At 43.7% G+C, this 24,151-nt stretch overlaps 1 protein-coding gene across 4 annotated transcripts in view; it reads left to right on the plus strand.

Moving 5' to 3' along the window:
* Positions 1–771: 771 nt before the first annotated feature.
* Positions 772–24,151, plus strand: part of SLC24A2 (solute carrier family 24 member 2) — a 548,803-nt gene continuing 525,423 nt past the window's right edge. For 2 of the 4 annotated variants that reach the window (XM_069766047.1, XM_069766070.1), the window contains exon 1: positions 810–952. The gene's annotated coding sequence lies outside the window, so the exon portion shown is untranslated. Of the gene's footprint in view, positions 953–24,151 lie in introns of all 4 variants that reach the window. The other 2 variants (XM_069766061.1, XM_069766053.1) reach the window with 2 other exon arrangements.

Below are 24,151 nucleotides of genomic sequence, written 5' to 3' on the forward strand. Positions count from 1 at the left end.
GTAAATGAAAGCATGGCGTCTATTTTGGCTCCTCACGTAAAGCGCCCTGTTCGCTATTCTAATCGTTTTCTTTAGAGCTAACATTTGATACATAGTTTATCCCATTAGCTGGTGTGATATTATGACAGCAATACTGAGTAATGGAGGAACAGTTGTGAGACTGGTCACGAGAATGAATATTGCTCCTGAATTCTGTTCAAACATGCCGCCATTGTAGCTATGGCAACCTCGCCATTATCCTCTTCTTCACAAGATGTAAAGGCAAAGTGCTGGCCGGGAATAACATGCGCAGCTCAATGTGACCTGCTCTTCACAGAGAAGAGAGGCTGCAGGACCCAGCACCGGCACCATGAGGTAACTCCTGTGTGTGATTCACTGCAAGGACGACGGGGGAGAAGCTACAAGTGAGCGCAGTCCCCTGGAATGACGTCACACTGGAAATGGGCGGGAAAAGGAGGCTCTGCTCCTGACAGGGACTGATAACCTCTGACAGGAAAGGACGCGCTCACACAGCAGCCAGGTGCATGACTGGACGTGTAGTGATGTTACATGCCAGCCATTGCACTACTCTGTATATATAGCACACTGTTTGTAGAGCCTCTCGGACAAGGCTGTCTGCGTCTGTACTAGGCAGAGAACTCCTGGGAGGAAGAGTTTGCCCAAATGCGTAGAGACAAGTCACAGAGGGAATGGCAGCGAGAGGCTCGGGAGGGAGGTGTCTGGCTCATGCTCCATAATCAGGCTTGGAGCTGGACGGACAGAGGGTGTGGCAGAGGCAGGGAGGGAGGCAGCGGCTACACATTCCCAGTGTGACTGGTGCTGAGGCTGCTCTCTTCTCTATGTATACTAGGCAGCTGGCAGACAACTCCTGGTTACAGCAGGAAGCCATGAGCAGCATCCAGCCCTGGCACACCTAACTGCCCTGACTTTACAGGACTGGCATGGGTCACTGGTGAGTGTTGTGTTTCCATTGTATGCCTGTCCTGCTGAAGGGCTGTTTACTGGGATAAATAACAATGAGCTGTAGTATGTAGGACCCCACTAACTCCGAATCAGCACATTCACCCAACTTTTGTTATCACCTGTATCTTACAAATGCAGCGCAATAACACATAGTGGACACTTTAATAATATTTTGTGTTCTAACTATATATGTATGTATCTGTCTGATCTCGTCTGTGTTATTATCAGTATGTCATTTTCTGATCTATTTATCATCTATAATTATTTTCTCTATATTATCTATCTCATATCTATCTTTAGATTATCTAATATCGCTATCTATCTATCTATCTATCCCATATCTATCTATAGATCTATCTATCCCATATCTATCTATAGACATATCTATCTTTCTCATATCTATCTGTCTGTCTATCTACTATCTATCTCATATCCAATATTTATATATTATCTCATATTTATGTATCATCTATATATAGATATATATGTGATCTATTTATAATCTCTCGTTTTATCTAATATCTATATATTATCTATTTAATAACTATTATCTATGTATATATCTTTCTATAATTGTAAATCAATAATCATTCTGTCTATTCTCAACATAAAATTGCTTCCATTACATTTTTTCAAATGAATATAAGCAGGATTTTGTAATATTCTTGGTAGGTAGGGTCATGCACATTAGTATAAGTGATCTAACCAGCCATCTGCTTGTATGTATATTTTATAAAATGTTCTTCTGTGCCTGTGTGCTTTCACATGTGAACTTTGAATCTCAGGATTTACTTGTCCTGGATGTCCAACGAACGAATGACCTGAAGTGAATTAATAATCGTTTAATCCCTTACCTCAAAATATTTTTACCCTTGAATCCAAAGTTTTCATTGGTGTATTTGATTCATGCATCATGTATTCTCATGATATGTCAGCAGATTCTTTGATGAAAAACAAACCCATTTTGATTAGAATTAGACTACAGTATTGTTATTGCTGCCTGAGAAAGAAAAGGAGTCTGTAGATGTAGTGAAAATGTACCCTCATTGGTGAGAAGCTTTGTGCGAGCTAAAAGTTAAACAGATGAAGATTAAACAGATTGCAGTCAATAAGTAGCTTACTGATTCTGTGCTCTGCAATCCACGTGAGATCAGAGCGGCTCCAGTACTGAATGTCAAAAATCCACCAATGAATGTATGCATATTAATCTAATACTACCTCTTATGCGCTGTAAAAAGATAATTTTCTAGTTATTATTCAGAAAGCAGTACATATATCGACTGTATCTATCAATTTATTTATCTATCTACATCTTGACATTTTGTTGTACTTGAAGTGCAGATATTTGTGTAATGTACATATCATTGTACTACATTTCTTTAGATCAGACTATTTGTTCTAATAATAATATAATTAAGTATAATCTTAAAATATGACACAAATATTATGACTATATAAGATGTGTATTACCACAAATGTTATAGAACTGGCCAACTAGTTTTCAGATAGTCTTTCAGCATTACTAAGCAATAGTTAAAGAAGTTTTCACATTAAATACACTTGTCAGCTATCCACAGCATAGGTATGATTGCTAGGGGCTTCCACTGATCATGAGAATGGCAATCCCAAAGTCTTCTGTGTGAATTTGCTTATTTGGGACTGAGGGAGGTAACCACTCTATCAGCCCTAGAAAATTGAATGGAGCAGTGGTGATGAGTGAACGTGCTCAGATACAGTGTAATCCGAGCATGCTAGTGTGCTGAGTGTCTTCGACATGCTCGGAAAATATGTCCCTGTACCTACGTGTCTTGCGGCTGTTCGACAGCCGCAATACATGAATGGATTGCCTGTTTGTTAGGCGAGCCCTGCATGTGTCGCAGTTGTCGAACAGCCACAATACATGCAGGTTCGGGGACTCAGAACATATTTTTTTGAAAACGCTGAAGTCACTCGGTCAGCACCCGAGCATGCTCGGATAACACTTTATCCAAGCACGCTCACTCATCACTAGTGGTCACATACACGCAGCCCCATGCAATTACACAGGGGTCTTTGGGTCCCCTGTTCTTATGATAAGAGGGATCCCAGTATTTGGACTTCCAGCTATCATATATTTTTTATTTAGCGGGAAAACCCTTTAATAATGTTTAATAATGATAACTTTTCAAAATATAGCAAGATTCTGAAGATGCGATCACTGTTACTCCTGTGGTACTGTTGGTCGGTTCTCGTTCATTTCAATGAGAGCTGACTTTTTGTGCTCGAGGACAGACACTACACAGTGTATGGAGCTGTGGTGTTTCGCCTACGTCCCTTCCAGTGGCCAAGGAACATAGTAATAGCTGATTAAATGAATGACAGGTGTCCGACACCCACTTATCTGATATTGATAGATTTTCTAATCACCTCTATTCATACCACCCCTTTACATAGAACTGCTGTGGATGTATCCACTTGTATTATGCTTTCTATTGAACTAAAACTCATGGACAAGAACTACTCAGTTCCCTCAGTTTGACATGACTGTATTCTTTTTCTGTTGTTTGCTTTAAAAGTTACTTTTTTAGCCTCTATTGCATTTCATTTCTATCATATTTGCTATCTAGCATCATACTGTAGGTATCATTATTCTTTCCATCAAATCAATTGGAAACCAAGACAAATGGATCCCTTTGTAAGTCATTGAAACCCATCTGGTGTCAGTATTCATCAAATGTTAGCACTAACATACTATATTGTGGCTTCTTATAATAATGATAATTGGTAACGGATTGAAAAATTGACTAATTATATATCAGTTTATCACCTTTCTTGCTATAAATTCAGATTAGTTGCTGAGCAAAAATATTCAACAAAAACGGGGCAAGTGTAAAGCTAAGATTATTCACAACTGAGGTTTTGAATTCCATTTCTGTTCCATTCTAGGAGCAAAGAAGCAGAATTTGTGTGGGATATAGGTTTGTGACATAGCAGATACAAAAGGACCCCATTGTTTTCTTATTCATTGGAATAATAGCTAACCCACAGTGCCTGGCAAATAAGCTAGACATTAAACTTCAGGGCTCCTTCTCACTTGCGAGAAATACGTCCGAGTCTCGCAGGTTAAAACCCTGCTCTGGCGCCGGCACTCCAGAGCGGAGCTTGCAACTCCATGTCTTGCTATGTGGCCGCAGGCTCTGCTCTGGAGTGCTGGCGCCAGAGCAGGGTTTTAACCTGCGAGACTCAGATGTATTTCTCGCAAGTGAGAAGGAGCCCTAACTGTGCTGTCCAGCTCCATTCGGTGTTTTTATTTGGCTGCAACTAGAACTAATAACATATTAGTGGGGATCACAGGTGTCAGACCACCATCAATGTGATATAAATTACCAATGCTGAGGATAATTCATCAATATTTTATGCCAGGCCATCATTTTAATTATCAAATCTCACAAATTTTTCCAAAACATAGCTTTTTTGTTGCTTTTTTATCGTCACATTGCAGGTGCCATAATTTTTTATTTTTCTGTCTATTGCAGTATAAATAACTTATAACAATAAACTTTCACAGTATTAATCCTGGATGGATGATAAAAAAGGGCAAAACTTTAAAAATTTGCACCATAAGGCTGGGGCTACATTGTGACTTTGGCTGTGATACCTGTCACATGACCAGAGTTTGCTATATGTCGCTGCAACATATGGTACATAGTGCAATACAAATGAATGGGGTCAGGTTGCAACCCCGAATGTACTACGAAAAGGTCGCAAAATGAAAAAAATCCATTGCGGTTGGACTTCATGCAACTTGCTTGCAATGCAACCTCATTCACTGTGTTGCCCTACGATATAACTACGAAGCTTAGCAGTCTTTTGTCACATGATAGATGTCACTGCCAAAATCGCCATGTCACCCCATCCTTAATCAGCATAAATATCATGATACCCTTACTCTGTGTCAGTATGACTACGACAGTACCAAATATGGATCGTTTTCTTTGTATCACCATTTTTGCACAATAATAGATTCATTTGTAACTGAATTTTTTTTTTTATACTGCTACAGTCAAAGAAATATAACTCTTATTTCTCTGTTAATGTAGTTATATATGGGCTTGCTTTTTTGTTGCTTTATTTGGTTGACGAGTCATTTAAAAATAAACACTTTTAGGGTACATTTTAATTGTTACATTTTTTTGAGGGTTGTGTGATGAGGAATGAAAAAATAACAATTAGGTATGTTTTTTTTTGTTATGGTTGATTTAAATTCCACATGATATTATACTAATAATTTGTAATGCTGTGGTATACCTGGTATGCCCAACGGTGGCACACTTCGATTTGTGGACCTACTCTGCCACAGGACAGGCCTACCTAGGAAGGGCCATAGCTAAACGGCTACCAGGTATTCACTGGAGCTCCTGATGATGAAAACAGACTGGGCTGAAGATAGCTGCCAGGTATGACTCCTAGGCAGATCCCGGTATGCAGATGCTGACCCCAGAGGTCAGGTTTGCTGACAAAGACTAGGGCTTTTTTCCAGACACAACAGTCTAGGATACTGGAGCAGGGACTGGCTGCACATGGACCAGGAGACAGTGCTCAGAACTGACCGCACTGGAACCAGGGACTTCGGGAACAGAACACTGGCCACACCGGGTACCAGGGGACTTCGGTTTCATGACTGGCCGTACCAGGACTAGGGGACAATGTTCAGGTACTGGCCGCATTAGGATCAGTGAACTTCGGGAACAGGACTGGCCGCATCGGAACCAGGGGATAACGTTCAGGCACTGGCCGCACTGGGACCAGTGATTCGGCCTGGCTGCATCAGGACCAGGGGACCTCACAACTGCACTAGAAGAACACCAACTCCCTAATAACTCAACTCGTTGCTTGGCGAAGTCCCTAAGGGAGTCTTATCCAGGATGACTCCTACAAATTGGCTGGGAGCCATCTTGCAGGTGTACTAATTGTGCTAAATACCTCTTAGCGACAGGCTGGGGGCATTCACCATATGCTTTCACTGCCCCTTTGACCCCTTCTCCCCCGAGCCTGTTTTCACTTTCACGACCAGGCCAAATGCAAAATTTGCTGGAATAATTGTCATGTCATGTTTGAAGAGCCCCTGATGTTCCTAAACAGTGTCAAACCCCCTACAAGTGACCCCATCTTGGAAACTAGACTCCTCAAGGAATGTATCTAGATGTGTGGTGAACACCTTGAACCCCCATGTGCTTTACGGAGGTTTATACCGTTGAACGGTGAAAATAAAAAAAATCTAATTTTTCCACAAAAATGTTCATTCAGCCCCAAATTTAACATTTTTACAATGGTAACAGAAGAAATTGCACCATACAATTATTTGTGCAATTTCCACTGATTACCTATGCCTATTATATGGGGGACTGTTTAAGCGCATGGCAGGACTTGGAGGGGAAGGAGCACCATTTTACTTTGTGAAGGCAAAATTTGCTGGAATAATTAGCGGACACCCTGTTCTTTTAGCCAACATTTTTTTATTTTCACAAAGGTAACAGGAGAAAATAGACTGTTTGTGCGCACAGCAGAACTTGGAGGGATGGAGCGCCATTTGACTTTTGGAGGTGAAAATTAGCTGGAATCATTACCGGCCGTCATGTAACGTTTGGAGAGCCCCTGATGTGCCTAAACAGTGGAAACTTCACACTAGTGACCCCATTTTGAAAACTAGTCCCCTCAAGGAATGTATCAAGATGGCTGGTGAGCACCTTGAACCCCCAGGTGCTTCACTGAAGTTTATAATGTAGAGCCATGAAAATAAAATCACATTTTTCAAACAAAAATGTTTTTAGCCCCAAATTTTTTATTTTCACAAGGATAACAGGATAAAATCTATTGTCCAATTTCTCCTTAATACGCCTATATTACTGTTTGTGTGCACGGCAGGGCTCATAAGGGAAGCAATGATATTTTGGAACACAGACTTTGATGGAATGGTCTTCGGGGGTCATGTTGTATTTGGAGAGTTCCTGCTGTGTGTAAAAAGTGGAAATCCCTGAAAAGTGACCCCATTTTGAAAACTAGACGTCGCAAGGAATTTATCTATATGTGTGGTGACCAACTTGAACCCACAGGTGCTTCACAGATTTAGTTAATCTGTGAAAATGAGGAAAAATTATTTTTCCCACAAAAATATTTTAGCCCCAGGTTTTTTCATTTTTACAAGTATAACAGGAGAAAATGGACCTCAAAACGTGTTGTGCAAATTCTCCTGATTACACCGCTACCCCATATGTGGTCAATAACTACTTTTGAGGCACAGTGCAAAGCTCAAAAGGGAAAGAGCACCATATTGAAGTTCAGATTTTGCTGGGCTGGCTTGAGGGTGTCATGTCACAGTAGCAGAGCCCATAAGGTGCCAGAACAGCCATAAGTCACCCTATTTTACAAACTACAACCCTCAATGATCTAGTCTAGTGGTGCAGTGATCATATTGACACCACAAGTGTGTCACAAAATGTTATACCATTGGGCAGTGAAGAATCAATAATTACATTTTTACCACCAAAATTTTGTTTTAGCACTAGATTTTACATTATCACACTATAAAATGGGTAAAAATGGCACTAAAATGTGTCCCCCAGTTTCTGCTGAATGTAGAAATACCCCATATTTGGCTGTACAGTACTGCTTAGCCATATGGTATTTGTATTCTCCAGTATATTTTAGACCCAAGTAAGTTGTAGTGCCCAGTACATTGTAGTGCCAGTACTTTGTGCCCATTTCATGGTTTTGGAGCTATGCACCCATAAATTAGGTGGGCTCTCATCGCTACAGAAATGCCAAACAGAAGGGAAGGGACATTTGGATTTGGAAGCGCAGATGGATTTCTTTTAGGGGACGAAAGCCCATAACGCTTTTCCAGAGCCTTTGTGCTATCAGTAACATGCAAGCCCCTTATATTTCCGTTAACAGATGAATGACCTTTCTTTTTTGTGGATTGAGTTGAAGCATTTACTGGGAGCATTTTACATAACATTTGGGATCACATTCATCCAGCACCTTGCGCTGAGCACTTACATCGGGGTTTCCATCTAAATCTCCAAGTGACGTGGAAGAGACCCCCGAAGGATCCATTCACTAAAATGAAGCAACAGAGTTACTGTGGACTTTGTTTGGCCTCTGTTCAGCAGTTTCCTTCTTTTCAGAACTTCAAAAAACTGTAGCCTATCACAATTTTTTGCTCTCCTAAAAAGATGGACACCGCCGGATCATAGGACAGATGGCATTCACAGTGCCTCCATCTGCCTCATTATAGGGAATCTTCCATTGGAGGTTCCGTCTGAATCACGTTTTTTATAGATATACATGGAAACCCTGGTGTAAGTGCTCAGCGCAGAGTGCAGGATAAATGTGAGCTGAGTCTTACTTCAATCTTTGGGAGGCTGAATAAAAAAAAATCTGTAGTAGGTCAAGAATTGGTTTTATTTATTTTTTACACCATTCCTCGTGCGGTATAAGTAATTAAATAACTTTATTCTTCGGGTCGGTGCGATTACCGGATACCAGATTTATATAATTTTTTTTATGTTTGGCTGCTGTCACACACTAATAGATACTTTTTATTTTTGCATCCCCATATTTTAGTGATAGCTATAATTTTTCCATATTTCTGCTGACAGAGGGCTGTGAGTTATGTGAGGGCTTGTTATTTGTAGGATGAGTTGACATTTTTATGGGTACCATTTTCGGTGACATGAGATTTTTTAATCACTTTCTGCTCCGATTTTTGAGAAGCAGAATGAACAAAAACCAGGAATTCGGGAATTAAATTTTGTTTTGTTTTTTTATGCCGTTCCCCGTGTGGTAAAATTGATAAGGCAACTTTATTCTTCCAGTCTGTACAATTACAGCGATATCATATTTTATGTTTTGGTGCTTTTACACAATAAAAACTATTTTATAAAAAAAAAACGTAATCTACTATATAATTGTCTAAGGGTCACTTCCGTCTGTCTGTCTTTATGTCTGTCTTTCTGTCACGGATATTCATTGGTCGCGGCCTCGGTCTGTCATGGAAATGCAAGTTGCTGATTGGTCGTGGCAAAATGCCCACGACTATTGCCACGACCAATCAGCGACGGGCACAGTCGGGCGGCAACATGGCCGCTCCATACTCCCCTCCAGTGCCCACACAGGGTTAATGGCAACGCTAATGGACCGCGTTATGCCACGGTGTAACGCACTCCATTTATGTTGCTATTAACCCTGTGCGACTTTTTTTTACTATTGATGCTGCCTATGCGGCATCAATAGTAAAGAGATCTAATGTTAAAAATAATAAAAAAATAAAAAATCATTATATACTCACCTTCCGGCGCCTTTCCCGCTCCTTGCATGGACCGTGACATAGCGGTCATCATCTTGCGAGACTGCAATGCACTCTTGAGACTGAAGCGCACGAGGAGCGTCGGTAAACGCTTCCTGGATCCAGGGGCCAACGGAGGGTGAGTATATAACTATTTTTTGTTTTAATTCTTTTTTTTAACAGGCATATGATGCCCACATTGCTATATAATACATGGGCTGTGCAATATACTACGCGGGCTGGGCAATGTACTACGCGCGCTGGACAATATACTACGCGGGCTGGGCAATATACTACGCGGGCTGGGCAATATGCTACGTGACTGGGCAATATACTACGTGGCTGGGCAATATACTACGTGGCTGGGCAATATACTGTACTACGTGACTGGGCAATATACTACATGGCTGGGCAATATACTATGTGGCTGGGCAATATACTACGTGACTGGGCAATATAGTACGTGACTGGGCAATATAGTACGTGACTGGCAATATAGTACGTGACTGGGCAATATACTACGTGACTGGGCAATATACTACGTGACTGGGCAATATACTACGTGACTGGGCAATATACTACGCGACTGGGCAATATACTACGCGGCTGGGCAATATACTACGTGGGCATGCATATTCTAGAATACCCAATGCGTTAGAATCGGGCCACCATCTAGTTTAGTATGTATACAGCTCTGGCGAAAATTAAAAGACCACTGCAAAATTTTCAGTTTGTCTGATTTTTCTCTTTATGGTATATTTTTGAGTAAAATGTAAATTGTTCTTTTATTCTATAAACTGCTGACAACATGTCTCTGAAGTTCCAAGCAATACATTTTGTATTTATTTTCTGAACATGAGAAATGGTCAAAATGACATAAAAATGCATTGCTTGCCGACCTCAAATAATGTAAAAAAACAAGTTCATAATAATTTAGAAACAACAATACTAATGTTTTAACTCGGGAACAGTTCAGAAATCAATATTTTGTGGAATAACCATGATTTTTAATCACAGCTTTCATGTGTCTTGGCATGCTGTCCATCAGTCGTTCACACTGCTTTTGGGTGACCTTATGCCACCCCTGGTACAAAAATTTAAGCAGTTCTTCTTTGTTTGATGGCTTGTGACTATCCATCTTCCTCTTGATTAAAATCCAGAGGTTTTCAATGGGGTTCAAGTCTGGAGATTGGGCTGGCCATGACAGGGATTTGATGTGGTGGTTCTTCATCCACACATTGATTGACCTAACTGTGTGGCATGGCGCATTGTCCTGCTGGAAAAACCAATCCTCAGAGTTGAGCAGAAGGAATCAACTGTTTTTCCAGGATAACCTTGTATGCGGCTTGATTCATACATCCTTTGCAAAGAACAACCTTCCCAATTCCACCTGAAGCATCCCCAGATCATCACTGATCCTCCACCAAATTTCAAAGTGGGTGCAAGACATTGTAACTTGTATGCCTCTCCAGGTCTCAGTCTAACCATTAGATCACCAGGTGTTGGGCAAAGCTGAAAATTAGACTCATCAGAGAAGATTACCTTACTCCAGTCCTCTATGGTCCAATCCTTATGGTCTTTGGCAAACTTCAGCCAGGCTCTCCTTTGCTTCTCATTGATGAAAGGCTTTTTTCTAGCTTTACATGACTTGTGTCCTGCCTCTAGGAGCCTGCACGAACTGTTCTTGCCGTGTACTTCACCCCAGCTGCCATTTGCCAGTCCTTTTGTAGGTCACTTAATGTCATCCTGCAGTTGCTGAGTAACATTCGAATAAGATGACGGTCATCCTGGTCAGTGGAGAGTCATTTTCGCCCTCTGCCAGTCTGTATCTTTGTTGTCCCCAATGTCTGCTGCTTGACCTTGTTGTATTGAACTGCTGTCTTAGAAATTTTAAGGATGGCAGCAACATGACGCTCACTGTGTCCCTCTGCTAGTAAATGAGAGTCAGTGATGAGCGGTCATATAGGAGCACTTAGGAAGCAGCCCAGGGGTGGACAGGATTTCAGGTATCCACCCCAGCTCCAGCCGAGAACCTCCAGTGGAGGATGGGAGCAATGAGACAATGATAAACGGTCTAAGGAGCACAGGAAAGACACAGACGAGAGATGGGGTTAAACCACAACGCGTTTCGACGGAGGATCCGTCTTCATCAGGTGGATGTTTACTAATGACAAAAGGGATGGGGTATTTAACCCCTTCACGACTTGCGCCGTACTAGTACTGCGCATATCGTGTCTCCCCCTTTGATGTGGGCTCCGGCGGTGAGTCCACATCAAAGTCGCGACATGCCAGCTGTTTTGTACAGCTGACATGTGCGGGCAATAGCGGTGGGTGAAATCGTGATTCACCCGCCACTATTAACCTGTTAAAGGGACTCTGTCACCTGAATTTGGAGGGAACAATTTTCAGCCATGGAGGCGGGGTTTTCGGGTGTTTGATTCACCCTTTACTTACCCGCTGGCTGCATGCTGGCTGCAATATTGGCTTGAAGTTCATTCTCTGTCCTCCGTAGTACATGCCTGCACAAGGCAATCTTGCCTTGCGCAGGCGTGTACTATGGAAGACAGAGAATGAACTTCAATCCAATATTGCAGCCAGCGGGTAAGGAAAGGGTGAATCAAACACCCGAAAACCCCGCCTCCATGGCTGAAAATTATTCCCTCCAAATTCAGGTGACAGAGTCTCTTTAAATGCCGCTGTTAAACGCTGACAGCGGCATTTATTTACCGCTTCTGGTCGCACGGCCGGAAATGAGCGCTTCGCCGACCCCTGTCACATGATCAGGGGTCGGCGATGTGTCAGGACTAGGGTTGAGCGAAACGGATTGGTCATTTTCATAAGTCGCCGACTTTTGGCAAAGTCACCCGATCCGATCCCAGCGTGGGATCGGTCATGCGGTACGCGACCTTCACGCCAAAGTCACGTTTCATATGACGCGTCCAGCGCCATTTCTCAGCCAATGAAGGTGGACGCAGAGTGTGGGCAGCGTGATGACAGTTCTCGGTCCCCACCATCTTAGAGAAGGGCATGTGTTGTGAATTCTGTGGCTGAATTCACTCCTGTGGTCACAAGTGGTACTGCAACTTCTGGGCTTCCTCCCTCAGGTGTTCTGGTGAGCTCGTTGGCTGCCTTGTTATTTAACTCCACCTGATTCTGTCTTCCTTGCTCCTTGTCAATTTTCCAGTGTTGGATCTGAGCTTCTGGATCTTTCCTGTGGCCTTCTGCTCTGCTTAGATAAGTGCTTCTTTGCTTTTGTTGCTGTTATTTCTGTCCAGCTTGTCTGTTTGTTTTTGCTGGAAGCTCTGAGACGCAAAGGGTGTACCGCCGTGCCGTTAGTTCGGCACGGTGGGTCTTTTTGCCCCCTTTGCGTGGTTTTTTGCTTTAGGGTTTTTTGTAGACTGCAAAGTTCTCTTTGCTATCCTCGCTCTATCTAGAATATCGGGCCTCACTTTGCTGAATCTATTTCATCCCTACGTTTTGTCTTTTCATCTTGCTAACAGTCATTATATGTGGGGGGCTGCCTTTTCCTTTGGGGTATTTCTCTGAGGCAAGTCAGGCTTAGTAACATAGTAACATAGTTAGTAAGGCCGAAAAAATACATTTGTCCATCCAGTTCAGCCTATATTCCATCATAATAAATCCCCAGATCTACGTCCTTCTACAGAACCTAATTGTATGATACAATATTGTTCTGCTCCAGGAAGACATCCAGGCCTCTCTTGAACCCCTCGACTGAGTTCGCCATCACCACCTCCTCAGGCAAGCAATTCCAGATTCTCACTGCCCTAACAGTAAAGAATCCTCTTCTATGTTGGTGGAAAAACCTTCTCTCCTCCAGACGCAAAGAATGCCCCCTTGTGCCCGTCACCTTCCTTGGTATAAACAGATCCTCAGCGAGATATTTGTATTGTCCCCTTATATACTTATACATGGTTATTAGATCGCCCCTCAGTCGTCTTTTTTCTAGACTAAATAATCCTAATTTCGCTAATCTATCTGGGTATTGTAGTTCTCCCATCCCCTTTATTAATTTTGTTGCCCTCCTTTGTACTCTCTTTAGTTCCATTATATCCTTCCTGAGCACCGGTGCCCAAAACTGGACACAGTACTCCATGTGCGGTCTAACTAGGGATTTGTACAGAGGCAGTATAATGCTCTCATCATGTGTATCCAGACCTCTTTTAATGCACCCCATGATCCTGTTTGCCTTGGCAGCTGCTGCCTGGCACTGGCTGCTCCAGGTAAGTTTATCATTAACTAGGATCCCCAAGTCCTTCTCCCTGTCAGATTTACCCAGTGGTTTCCCATTCAGTGTGTAATGGTGACATTGATTCCTTCTTCCCATGTGTATAACCTTACATTTATCATTGTTAAACCTCATCTGCCACCTTTCAGCCCAAGTTTCCAACTTATCCAGATCCATCTGTAGCAGAATACTATCTTCTCTTGTATTAACTGCTTTACATAGTTTTGTATCATCTGCAAATATCGATATTTTACTGTGTAAACCTTCTACCAGATCATTAATGAATATGTTGAAGAGAAAAGGTCCCAATACTGACCCCTGCGGTACCCCACTGGTCACAGCGACCCAGTTAGAGACTATACCATTTATAACCACCCTCTGCTTTCTATCACTAAGCCAGTTACTAACCCATTTACACACAATTTCCCCCAGACCAAGCATTCTCATTTTGTGTACCAACCTCTTGTGCGGCACGGTATCAAACGCTTTGGAAAAATTGAGATATACCACGTCCAATGACTCACCGTGGTCCAGCCTATAGCTTACCTCTTCATAAAAACTGATTAGATTGGTTTGACAGGAGCGATTTCTCATAAACCCATGCTGATATGGAGTTAAACAGTTATTCTCATTGAGATAATCCAGAATAACATCCCTCAGAAACCCTTCAAATATTTTACCAACAATAGAGGTTAGACTTACTGGCCTATAATTTCCAGGTTCACTTTTAGAGCCCTTTTTGAATATTGGCACCACATTTGCTATGCGCCAATCCTGCGGAACAGACCCTGTCGCTATAGAGTCCCTAAAAATAAGAAATAATGGTTTATCTATTACATTACTTAGTTCTCTTAGTACTCGTGGGTGTATGCCATCCGGACCCGGAGATTTATCTATTTTAATCTTATTTAGCCGGTTTCGCACCTCTTCTTGGGTTAGATTGGTGGCCCTTAATATAGGGTTTTCATTGTTTCTTGGGATTTCACCTAGCATTTCATTTTCCACCGTGAATACCGTGGAGAAGAAGGTGTTTAATATGTTAGCTTTTTCCTCGTCATCTACAACCATTCTTTCCTCACTATTTTTTAAGGGGCCTACATTTTCAGTTTTTATTCTTTTACTATTGATATAGTTGAAGAACAGTTTGGGATTAGTTTTACTCTCCTTAGCAATGTGCTTCTCTGTTTCCTTTTTGGCAGCTTTAATTAGTTTTTTAGATAAAGTATTTTTCTCCCTATAGTTTTTTAGAGCTTCAATGGTGCCATCCTGCTTTAGTAGTGCAAATGCTTTCTTTTTACTGTTAATTGCCTGTCTTACTTCTTTGTTTAGCCACATTGGGTTTTTCCTATTTCTAGTCCTTTTATTCCCACAAGGTATAAACCGCTTACACTGCCTATTTAGGATTTTCTTAAACATTTCCCATTTATTATCTGTATTCTTATTTCTGAGGATATTGTCCCAGTCTACCAGATTAAGGGCATTTCTAAGCTGGTCAAACTTTGCCTTCCTAAAGTTCAGTGTTTTTGTGACTCCCTGACAAGTCCCCCTAGTGAAAGACAGGTGAAACTGTACAATATTGTGGTCGCTATTTCCTAGATGCCCGACCACCTGCAGATTTGTTATTCTGTCAGGTCTATTAGATAGTATTAGGTCTAAAAGTGCTGCTCCTCTGGTTGGATTCTGCACCAATTGTGAAAGATAATTTTTCTTGGTTATTAGCAGAAACCTGTTGCCTTTATGGGTTTCACAGGTTTCTGTTTCCCAGTTAATATCCGGGTAGTTAAAGTCCCCCATAACCAGGACCTCATTATGGGTTGCAGCTTCATCTATCTGCTTTAGAAGTAGACTTTCCATGGTTTCTGTTATATTTGGGGGTTTGTAACAGACCCCAATGAGAATTTTGTTACCATTTTTCCCTCCATGAATTTCGACCCATATGGACTCGACATCCTCATTTCCTTCGCTAATATCCTCCCTTAAAGTGGACTTTAGACAAGACTTTACATAGAGACAAACCCCTCCTCCTCTCCGATTTCTACGATCCTTTCTAAACAGACTGTAACCCTGTAAGTTAACTGCCCAGTCATAGCTTTCATCTAACCATGTCTCGGTTATTCCCACTATGTCAAAGTTACCTGTAGATATTTCTGCTTCTAGTTCTTCCATCTTGTTTGTCAGGCTTCTGGTGTTTGCGAGCATGCAGTTTAGAGGATTTTGTTTTGTTCCAATCTCCTCGCTGTGGATTGTTTTAGAAATGTTCTTACCTCCCTTCTGAGTATGTTTTCCTGGATCTTCTTTGTTCAAGTCTAATGTTTTTCTTCCCGTCCCCTCTTCTTCTAGTTTAACGCCCTCCTGATGAGTGTAGCGAGTCTTCTGGCGAATGTGTGTTTCCCAGGTTTGTTGAGGTGTAGTCCGTCTCTGGCGAGGAGTCCATCGTACAAGTAATTCACACCGTGGTCCAGGAATTCGAATCCTTGTTGTCTGCACCATCGTCTTAGCCAGTTGTTTGCATCAAGGATCCTGTTCCATCTCCTGGTGCCATGCCCGTCTACTGGAAGGATAGAAGAAAAAACTACCTGTGCATCCAGTTCCTTTACTTTCTTCCCCAACTCTTCAAAGTCTTTGCAGATTGTCGGTAGGTCCTTCCTTGCCGTGTCATTGGTGCCAACATGTATCAGAAGAAATGGGTGGACGTCCTTGGAGTTGAAGAGTTTTGGTATCCTATTGGTCACATCCTTGATCATCGCACCTGGAAGGCAGCATACTTCTCTTGCAGTTATGTCCGGTCTGCAGATGGCTGCTTCTGTGCCTCTCAGTAGTGAGTCTCCCACCACCACCACTCTTCGTTGCTTCTTGGCTGTACTTTTTGCTGTCACTTGTTGCTGTGTGCCCTTTTCTTTTTTGCTTGCTGGTATTGCTTCATCCTTAGATGTGCCATCTTCATCCTCTACAAAGATTTGATATCGGTTCTTCAGTTGTGTGGTTGGTGATTTCTCCATGGTCTTCTTGCTTCTTTTGGTCACATGCTTCCACTCATCTGCTTTTGGAGGTTCTCTGACACTTTTTTCACCTTCTGTGACCAGTAGAGATGCTTCTGTTCTGTCTAGAAAGTCTTCATTCTCTTTGATGAGTTTCAAAGTTGCTATTCTTTCTTCCAGACCCCGCACCTTTTCTTCTACAAGGGCCACTAGTCTACACTTCTGACAGGTGAAATTTAATTCTTCTTCTGGTCGATCTGTCAACATGTAGCACATGCTGCAGCTCACCATGTAGGTTGTCACATCTGCCATGTTGCTCCTAGATCCTGCTGACTTGCTGTGTGTTTTCCTTCTTGTGTAATCTACTCAGCCAAGCTTTCTTGCATTAATGTCCTACAGGCAAAAATTCTAGCTTAGGGAGACTCTTCGCTTTTCCCAGAAGGCACCTGGAATATGCAAATTAGCCTCCTCAAGCTTGAATCCCTGGTTTGGTGATTCTTTCCAAGCAGCTGGTCCCGGCTGTACCCAACGATCTTCTAGCTTAGGGAGACTCTTCGCTTTTCCCAGAAGGCACCTGGAATATGCAAATTAGCCTCCTCAAGCTTGAATCCCTGGTTTGGTGATTCTTTCCAAGCAGCTGGTCCCGGCTGTACCCAACGATCTTCTAGCTTAGGGAGGCTCTTCGCTTTTCCCAGAAGGCACCTGGAATATGCAAATTAGCCTCCTCAAGCTTGAATCATATGATTACCTTAGTGAGCAAACTAGACATTTCTTCAAGTTTCTCTTCAGGCTAGTCAGTTCCTCAGGCTGTGCCGAGTTGCATAGGTAGTGTCAGGCGCAATCCACAGCTGCCTTTAGTTGTGTTTAGGATAGGTTCAGGTATTGCGGTCTACAGAGATTCCACGTCTCAGAGCTCGTACTATTGTTTTTGGGTTATTGTCAGATCACTGTATGTGCTCTGATTACTGCACACTGTGTTACTGGATTGCCTTCATAACAGGCATGGCAGTGATTGGCTTGCTTTTTGCGGCGTCACAGGGGCTATAAAGGGGCGTGCACGCCGACCGCCATCTTACTGCTGCTTACCTGAGCATAGGGAGAGGTTGCTGCCGCTTCGTCAGAAGCAGGGATAGCGTTAGGCAGGGAATATAAACCCCCAAACCGCTTGTGCTGTATCGATTTCCACTATCCAACACCACCTTTTCCTTGCAGGGACAGTGGAGGCTAGATTTCAGTGCATCAGCTCAGTAGCTTATAAGGCTGCCTTATAAGGCTCCCTGATAGCTGCATTGCTGTTTGTATGCTACTGTGCAAACCAACTGCTTTTTTCAAAGCACAAATCCTGTTGCTCCTTCCTTTCTGCACAGCTATCTTGTTTGTTTGTCCACACTTTTGTGTGCAGCAGTCCTTTTTATTGCTGCCTACCATACTTTTCTGAGATTACTGTAGGGAGATAGTAATTGTGGTACAGTATATATATATATATATATATATATATATATATATATATATATATATATATATATATATATATGTATATATATATATAATCTTCAAGCCACTTTCTGCCCCTGAAACTGTGTAGTGTGAAACAGTGGCCCTGTATTCTTCTGCACTGTCCTACACCTAAAAAGGGAGATTTATATTGCCAATCGGTGCATCTGTGCCAGTCCAGTCTGTGGTATCTGTCTGTCATTTTCTGCCACAGAAACAATACTGTAAAACAGTGGGCCAGATTTATTCACTAGTCTTCCATATAAAAACAAAAAGGGGAGATTAATATTGGCAAATCTGTGCATCGGTACCAGTCCAGTCTGTGGTATCTGTCTGTCATTTTCTGCCACAGAAACAATACTGTAAAACAGTGGGCCAGATTTATTCACTAGTCTCCCATAAAAAAAAATAAGAAGGGGAGATTAATATTGGCAAATCTGTGCATCTGTGCTAGTCCAGTCTGTGGTTTCTGTCTGTCATTTTCCGCCACAGAAAATATACTGTAAAACAGTGGGCCAGATTTATTCACTAGTCTTCCATATAAAAGAAAAAGAATGGGAGATTTTTATTTCCAATGTGTGCATCTGCGTCAGTCCTGTTAGTGGCATATCTGTCAGCCACTGTCTGCCACTGAAACTGTGTACTGTAATACAGTGGGCCTGATTTTCCTTGCAGTCTCACACACCTATAAAGGGAGATTTAAATTCACAACACTTTTGCGTCCACCTTGTAACTGGTTTTACAGTACCAAATACCGTTTGTTAGTTTGGTTACATATTTCCAAGAATGGGGAAATCTGGTGGAAGAGGTCGTGGCCGTGGGCAGTCATTGCCAGCTGGTAATGATGGTAGTGGTGGTGGAGCATCAGCTGGTCATGGGAAAAGCAATATAGCACCTAAGTCTCGAGTTGTTCAACCACCGTCATCGTCTGGCTACACAAGGGCTCGAATGCTCCCTTTTCTGGGAGTAGGAAAACCGCTTTTAAAGCCGGAGTAGCAGGAACAAGTTTTGGCTTTCCTTGCTGACTCTGCATCTAGCTCTTTTGCCTCCTCTTCGGAAAGTGCAAAATGTAAAAGCAGCGCGTCAGTGGATGTTCCCGGTCAGGGATAAGTCGCTTCCTTGCGTTCTTCACCCAGAACAACAGAGAAGGATGCGTCAGGCGACACAATGGGTTACTCCATGGAGCTCTTTACACATACCGTTCCTGGGTTAGAAAGGGAAATTGTTAACAGGCCATGCCCATTACAAGATGAATCAGACATGGAGTGCACAGATGGAGTGCACCAGATTATTATGCTGTTCCTTTGACTCAGATCACAACATTGCCCTCGCAGTGTACTGATCCAGAATCTGACCCAGATGAGACTATGGAGCCCCGTCACGAACGCCATAGCACCGGCTTACACGGTGACACAGAGGAAGGTGCACAGGACATAGAAGAGGAGGTCATAAATGACGCAGTTGTTGACCCCGATTGGCAGCCATTGGCGGAACAGGGTGCAGCCGGCAGTAGCTCTGAAGCGGAGGAGGAGCCGCAGTAGGCATCAACATCGCAACAGGTTCCATCTGGCAGGCCCGTATCTGGCCAAAAACGTGTGGCAAAACCAAAACCAGTTGTAGGCCATCCGGTTAAAGTAGCTCAGTGTGCAATGCCTGAAAAGGTATCCGATAGTAGGAAGAGTGCAGTCTGGCATTTTTTTTAACCAAGATCCAAATGATCAGTGCAAAGTCATCTGTAAGAAATGCTCAAGGACCTTCAGCAGAGGTCAGAATGTTAAAAATCTAAATACAAGTTGCATGCGTAGACATTTAACCACCATGCACTTGCAAGCCTGGACTACCAAACGTCCCTTAACGTTGTTGCACCCTCTCACAATGAAGCTAGTCAGCAACGCTACATCCCTTCCCTCACTGTAAGCCCACTGTTTACCACACCACCTGCAGCAAATGTGGAGGTTTCGTCGCAAGGCCAAAGCAGTCAGGGAATCACCAGGTTCTTGGTAGGAAACACTGTATGTAGGCCAACAGCAAGAATACCATCACCAACACTCTCTGCCATGTCCACCGGCACCCCCGCTAGTTCCATCATATGCAGCTCTCCAGTCCAGCTCACCCTACAAGAGACTCTCGTTAGGAAAAGGAAGTACTCATCCTCTCATTCGCGTACACAGGGTTTGAACGCCCACATTTCTAGACTAATCTCGTTAAGAGATGATGCCCTACCGGTAGTAGTTGAAAGCGAAGCTTTCAAAGCCTGATGGACTACGCTGTACCACGCTACGAGCTACCCAGTCGACACTTCTTTTTGAGAAAAGCCATCCCAGCCCTCCACCAGCATGTAAAAGACAGCATTGTCCATGCACTCAGGCAATCTGTGAGTACAAAGGTGCACCTGACAACAGATGCATGGACCAGTAGGCATGGCCAGGGACGGTATGTGTCCATCACGGCACACTGGGTTAATGTGGTGGATGCAGGGTCCACAGGGGACAGCAATATTGGGACAGTTCTGCCTAGCCCACGGTCTAGGAAACAGTTGGCTGTAGGCGTTCGCCCCCCCCCTCTCATCCTCCTCCTCATCCTCCAGCAGAAGCGAGAGCTCGTCCACAGACCGCAGTCGCACGATCACTCCATCCGCAGCTGCCACTATTGCACACGAGGTGTCCCATTATGGAACAGCTAGTGGCAAGCGTCAGCAGGCTGTATTGGCAATGAAGTGTTTGGGCGACAACAGACACACCGCGGAAGTTCTGTCTGAGTTCTTGCAGCAAGAAACTGTCATTGCTGGGCAGTGTACATCTTGAGGCAGGCAAGGTAGTGAGTGATAACGGAAGGAATTTTATGGCTGCCATAGCCCTTTCACAACTGAAACACATTCCTTGCCTGGCTCACACCTTAAACCTGGTGGTGCAGTGCTTCCTGAAAAGTTATCCGGGGTTACCCAACCTGCTCCTGAAGGTGCACAGACTTTGCTCGCACATCCGCCCGTACACTCCAGCCGTATGCAGAACCATCAGCAATCTTTGAACCTTCCCCAGCATCGCCTAATCATCGACGTTACAACAAGGTGGAACTCCACACTGCACATGCTTCAGAGACTGTGCGAACAGAGGCGTGCTGTTATGTATTTGTGGGAGGATACACATACACGGGCAGGCAGTTGGATGGCAGACATGGAGTTGTCAGATGTGCAGTGGTCGACGCTACAAGACCTCTGTCAAGTCCTTCAGTGTTTTGAGGAATGCACACGGCTGGTTAGTGCAGACAACGCCATAATAAGCATGAGCATCCCCCTAATGCGTCTGCTGATGGAAAGTTTGACGCACATAAAGGAGCAGGCATCTACAGCCGAGGACGATGGAAGCCATGATGACAGTCAGCCATTGTCTGGTCAGGGAAGTCTACTGGACGAGGTGGCAGGCGAAGTGGAGGATGAGCAGGATGATGGGGATGAGTGTTTTTTGGATGAGGAAGCTTCTCAGGGGGCAATAGAAACTGGTGGCGTTGCAAGGCCAGGTTCAGGGTTTTTGAGGGAGGCAAGTGACGTTGATTTGCCCGAAAGTGCTCCTCAACCCAGCACAAGCAGTGAATTGACAACTGGAACATTGGCCCACATGGCGGATTATACCTTGCATATCCTAAAAAGGGACCCCCGCATTATAAAAATGATGACCGATGACGATTACTGGTTGGCCTGCCTCTTGGATCCACGCTATAAGGGGAAACTGCAAAACCTCATGCCACATGAGAACCTTGAACAAATATTGGCAACCAAACATGCAACTCTTGCAGACCGTTTGGTTCAGACATTCCCAGCACACAGCGGCGGTGATCGTTCTCACACGAGCTGTAGGGTGCAACAGGGCAGAGGTGTTAGAGGTGCACAAATCAGAAGTGGCGTTGGACAGAGGGGTTTTCTGACCAGGTTGTGGAGTGATTTTGCAATGACCGCAGACAGGACAGGTACTGCAGCATCAATTCAAAGTGACAGGAGACAACATTTGTCCAGTATGGTTACTAACTATTTTTCCTCCCCTATCGATGTTCTCCCTCACCCGTCATTTCCATTTGATTACTGGGCATCCAAAATAGACACCTGGCCTGAATTGTCCGAATATGCATTGCAGGAGCTCGCTTGCCCAGGAGCTAGTGTGCTATCAGAAACAGTATTCAGTGCTGCTGGTTCAATACTGACCGAAAAAAGGACTCGTCTGGCTACCCAAAATGTTGATTATCTAACCTTCATTAAAATGAACCACTCATGGATTTCTAATTATTTTGCCCCACCTAGCTTTCCTTTAAAAAGGTCTTGCTTTTGGACTGGTCTTACTGAGTGTTCCAATTTCTCCATTTGCAGCTGCTGTATGTCCAGCATACGACATTTTTACACCTCCCTAAATGGGCTGACTCCCCCCACGGGGCCGTGGTCTCGCCACTTGGCACCGGGTCCCTCATAGTACAATGAAGTGTCTCTGGCGGTGGTGGCGCGCACCCAACGTCAGACACACCGTTGTAACATGAGGGGCCTTGGGCCAGTACCGCCGGGCACGAGAGAGTGCCCCCCACCCCCCAGCTCAAACTGTGCTCTACCACTTGCAAAATTATCTGTCACTGCTCCACTGCGGTTTAGTCTATGCGCTGACATCCTTCAATGCCTGGCACTTACCATACCAATTTGTTGACATGCATGATGCTACTTAAAATATTCAGTGGCCCTGTCCTACATTTACACCAGTAAATACTTGGCGCCAAATAACAATGTCTGAAAGTCAGCAGAGGAGCCCACCCCTGTACCTAAGTATGCCACCCTTTTTTTTTTTTGTTTGTTTTTTTTTTGCAAGACATTAACATCTATGTATTATTTTGGAGTACTAACTGTGTCAGACACTCCTTCCAATAGTCCTCCGCTCACCACACCAATGCTGCCTGTGTACCCCTGGAACCTATTTAAAAGTGCATAAAGCCTACTTTTTTTATTTTAGGCCTAGTAAGTCTGTCTGCGGTCCCTCCTTCCAATAGTCCTCCGCTGACCACACAAATGCTGCCTGTGTACCCCTGCAAGATAATTGAAACTGCATTGAGCCAACTGTTTTTTATGTTAGGCCTACTAAGTCTGTCTGTGGTCCCTCCTTCCAATAGTCCTCCACTGACCACACCAATGCTGCCTGTGTACCCATGTAACCTTTTTTAAACCTGCATCGAGCCAACTTTGTGGTGTAAGGCCTACTAGCAATGTCTGTCTGTGCCACTCAATACAGCTGTCCTCTTAAAAAAAAATGACCTGCAATTGTCAGGTTTTCAGCCTATTGGAATTTTAAAATTGTAGTGGGGCTACTAGTTTGGTTGGGGCCTACTAACAGTGTCTGCCGCTCCAAGGTGTTCTCCAGGTAGCCTTTCCTGACCTTCTATCTTCAGGCTCTTGTTAAATAGTTGTTAAATGGAACAAATGCAGTGGGGCTACTAGTTTGGTTGGGGCCTACTAACGGTGTCAGCCGCTCCTTGCTGTTCTCCTTGTTTCCTGTCCTGAACTTCCATTTTCAGGCTCTCGTTAAGTAGTTGTTAATATTACACTGCATTTGGCCTACTAGTTTGGTTGGGGCCTACTAACGGTGTCTGCCGCTCCTTGCTGTTCTCCTGATTTCCTGTCCTGAACTTCGATCTTCAGGCTCTCGTTAAGTACTTGTTAATATTACACTGCATTTGGCCTACTAGCTGGGTTGGGGCCTACTAACGGTGTCTGCCGCTCCTTGCTGTTCTCGTCCACTGAACAAAGCAGTGCCGCCTGTTTACTACTATTACCAATTTTGAACTGCATTTAGCCCACTTTATTATTTGGGCCTATATCTGTGTTTCCTCCTCATCCTGCCCATTGCCCAGCCAGTGCTAGATGACTCTGCTGGTACATTGACCCAGACCGCTACATTCCCCTTGCACGCTACACAGCCAGATTCTGACCCTGCTGAAAGTGAGGTTCCCCTTCCCGCATACTATACCACCTTACACGGGGACAAAGAGGAAGGTGCAGATGAAAGTGCAGGTTTCTTTATCAGGTGGGGGGAATACTCGTTGGCGACGTCACTGGCACAGGGCCCCTCATAGTACGCAAAAGTGTCGCTGCCAGTGGGAGGCGCCCCCACCGTGCAA

This window comes from Ranitomeya imitator, chromosome 1 (genome assembly GCF_032444005.1).
Source record: "Ranitomeya imitator isolate aRanImi1 chromosome 1, aRanImi1.pri, whole genome shotgun sequence".
Lineage (NCBI taxonomy): Eukaryota > Metazoa > Chordata > Amphibia > Anura > Dendrobatidae > Ranitomeya > Ranitomeya imitator.